Source organism: Belonocnema kinseyi, chromosome 2, assembly GCF_010883055.1.
Source record: "Belonocnema kinseyi isolate 2016_QV_RU_SX_M_011 chromosome 2, B_treatae_v1, whole genome shotgun sequence".
Classification (NCBI taxonomy): domain Eukaryota; kingdom Metazoa; phylum Arthropoda; class Insecta; order Hymenoptera; family Cynipidae; genus Belonocnema; species Belonocnema kinseyi.
This window is the reverse complement of record NC_046658.1, coordinates 70,249,874-70,253,765: the sequence shown is the minus strand read 5'-3', so window position 1 is coordinate 70,253,765 and position 3,892 is coordinate 70,249,874. Positions and strand designations below refer to the sequence as shown.

The 3,892-nt window shown below is 34.3% G+C and overlaps 1 protein-coding gene across 2 annotated transcripts in view; it reads right to left on the bottom strand.

Annotated features, from left to right (window-relative positions):
• LOC117167572 (beta-arrestin-1) overlaps window positions 1-3,892 on the bottom strand; it is an 84,571-nt gene that overhangs the window by 55,500 nt on the left and 25,179 nt on the right. The gene's annotated exons all lie outside the window — the stretch shown is intronic.

The following is a 3,892-nucleotide window of genomic DNA, read 5'->3' as shown; positions in this document are numbered from 1 at the left end:
TTGCTGATCAATCTCTCTAGCAATCACCCCAAGCGAAGAACCTCACGAAGTCGTTATGTAAGGTTCCCCACTTGGGTCCATTAGTGGCCAAGGTCTTTTGTTACAGGCGTCATTCACTCTACTGACACTCTTTTTATTAACTATTTGCCGCCATGCTTTCCTATCCTGACATACTTCTCTAGCTTCTTTTATGTCCATGCATTTTTTCATGCAGGCTCTCGTGTTTCTGTTACTTCTTATGTCTCTTCTAAGTATGGTCTCATTCACACATTCTAACCATTCTTTTCGCGGTCTACCTCTGGGCACGCTGCCATTTACTTTACCTTGATACACTTGTTTCGTTAGTCGTTCATTTGGCATTCTCTCAACATGTCCGAACCATCTTAACCGATGTCTTTTCCATGTGTCTACTAGGGTCTCTTCCGCACCACATCCTTTTAGAAATATCTCGTTACTTACTTTGTCCATCAGGGTTTTCCCGCATATTATGCGGATGAATCTCATGTCAATTGCCTTCTTACCTTCATTTATTTGTCAATCTAATTTCTCATCTATCTTCCCGTTTATATTTAATAAAATATTGTATAGTGTTTTCTCACTCTTTCCTTCGAACACCATAGTTTTTGTTTTATTTGCGTTGATTTTGAGGCCCATGCTCTTCATGCTTGCATCTAGTTTATTCAACATTCTTTGTAAGTCTTCGATAGACTCTGCCATAAGAACCTTATCATCTGCGAACGCTAACCCACGTAACCTTACTGTTTCGAGTTCCACACCCTCTTCGTCGAAGAGAACCATTCTTACACACTTGTCCATAAATAATATAAATAACCATGAAGACATAACGCATCCTTGTCTAACTCCTTGAATAATATCGAAACAGTCACTCAGTTTCCCATTCACTCTTACACTCGCTTTGCTACCTGTATATATTGTTTTTATAGCTTGTAGGATCCATCCATTGACTCCATACTCTTTCAAGACTTCCCAAAGTTTACTTCTACCTACCTTGTCAAAAGCTTTTTCTGGGTCAACAAATGCACAGAAAACTTTTTTTCCTACTCTCGAACTTTTTTCTGTTATTTGCCTTAAGCTAAATATTTGATCCGTACATGAGCTTCCTGGCATAAACCCACTTTAGACTTCCCAAATCTTTGCTTCTGTTATTTTCATTACCCTACGAATAAGTATTTTTGAATATATTTTACTTATCCCTCTGTAATTATTGCACTCGCTTTTATCACCCTTTCTCTTGTATATTGTTACGATAATCGGTTCTTTCCAATCGTCTGGGACGTCTCGCATCTCGAAACATAAATTTATCAATTCGCACAGTTTATGTGGTATGCACGCGCCACCGTGTTTAAGCATTTCAGCGTTAATACCGTCTACCCCGGCAGCTTTACCGTTTTTCAAGTTCTTAATTATATCCCTAACCTCAGTGACACAGACTTACTCAATTGAGTTTTCCATCGCATCGTGTTCAACATCGCAGTGTGGTGTCCTATAGCTTCATCTCCGAATTGTCTTCTAAAATAGTCTCTGAAAGCCTCTAATATTCCGTCTGCATCTCATACCATTTCTCGCCTACTAATTCTCATGTTGAAAAATTATATACTTTTGAAAATTTTGAAAATGTTCCGCAAAATAGAAAAAAAATATTTTTCTGAAAGATTAGGAAATTTCATTTAAATTTTTCACTAGATATCAAATATATTTAGAAACTGAGTTAATATTGTCGATTAGACAAAAGTTCAAGTTAGAGCTTTTTCACAATTTGAATAACATTTTTTTGTGAATTTTAGACATTTTTGTTCAATTTTCTGGTACGCGAAAAAAACACTTGCAAATTATCCTAATCACATTTCTAAATTCTATAATTATCATGAAATTTCTTAATTAGACAAAAGTTCCAAAAGTCGGATCATTTTCAAAAATATGCAATTTTGATTTTTAAAAGATCCATAAGTTTAAACCGTTGTTTCCAGTTAATTTTAACAGAATTTACAAATTACCCTGACGAAGTTTTTCAATTGGACCCAAATTATCGAGCTCGAAGCGCGAGTTTCGTAATGAGAATGTAATCATCATATCCGTAAGTGCTTTGAGAACCTTCTTCAAAAACAAATAGAAAAAAATTGCAGTTATAATTTATGGCTGTAGTTCTTCAGAAGTTTAAATCACAGTTTTCGATTTAAGTTATAGTATTTACGATATTTGAAAAAATGTAATTGTGTACGGATTAAACGTACGAAAACGAACGCGAAGCTCGAGGGCGTATTCACGCGCACTAGGCGCGCTCAAACTTGGCGCGAAGCGCCGCGTCTAACGACAATGTACCCGCGCAGCGGGTATATTTTTTACTTTTATATTATAATATGCATTATTATAAGATGAGTAATGATTAATTCTCTGTTATAGATTATACATTTCAAGACTAACTGTCAATAATAATGAGTTTTTTATTAGCCGTCAAAATAGGAAATACCTTTTTTTTATTTTGCAAAAAAAAAGAAGAGTGTCTCTTATTATTCGTTCTACAAATTCCCAAAGTTTCTAAGAAAAATATTTGTTATTGTGCACGAAAACCTGGTAAAATGGATATGGCTCATATCCTGGTATGTATAACATTCCCTGAAGGGTTTAAGTGACACAGGCGAGGAAAATACAGGGCTGGGAGTATTGCAAACAGCAAATGCGGTGCATACCGACTAATGCATCACAGACTCGTGTCCCCATTATGCAAGTAGTGGCGTGCTTGTTTTCCTTTCATGATTCTCCTGTTTACATCAAGATACGCGTGGATTTTTCTTTTTCAAATAAGTAAAACCCCAAGAGACGACATTAAATAAGCTTTATTTTCATAAAAAAGTAGAATTCTTTCTTTTTAAGTATTCAATAACAACATTATTAAAAATGGAAAAAATCTAATCAAAAAGACAGTAAATTACCAGAGAAACGTAATCACATGCCTCGGACTCACTTCAGAGCCTTCAGAGATCAAAAATAATATTGTTGGTAGGGGCACAAATTTGCAAAAATAATGGCAAAATAGTGGCATAACTTTGTTAAATATTAAACTTATATACAAATCAAGCAGGCCTTGGATTGACTATAATATTTTGTAAAAAGTCGACTAAAAGTAACATTAGCCGCATGAAATTTCGAAAAATGTATTTCTTTAGGCAAACAGAGCGTAAAAGTCTAGCAGAAAGAACTCCAGATTGTAATATTTTTGTGGGAAAAGGGGATGGATTATTCATCCCGAAAAAATCGTCCCGAATTTCGGGACGAGACACTTGTATTATTTATTGCATTTTTTTATGCGTATAGCGACACATCTAATTTTTTTCATTAATAAACCTAATGTACCCTAATTATTTGTTAATTGAAGGTATACACACGTATAGAGTATTACTTCCAATAATGTTACATTTATCAACCTATATTATACCAAGTAACAAAATTTTGTTTACCATCAATTTATGGGACATTTCAGTATGTTTTTTTATTCGTAGAATACGAACCTGAAGGCGAAAATGTTCACGAATTTTATAAAACTTGTTTACGAAGCGTTATTTTCATCTGAAACAAGTTTATAGTTTACTTTTTTAAAACAATATTCCCGGATGATTTGGACCCACGGTGTAGTCGAAAGGATATATTATACGTTGAAACTATTTTCTGGCAAAATATATATGTATAAAATATTAGTCTCAATTGTAGTGAGGCTTCGAGGCCTGTGATTAAAATAACGAAATTTTGATAGATGAAACGATGTCATGATCGTATCAATACATAAGGCAAAAGTGGAAAGAAAAAACCGTATGAAGACTAGAAATCACAAATAAAAACGCAAACGTAATTTTTAAGGCACATCGAATATACATAT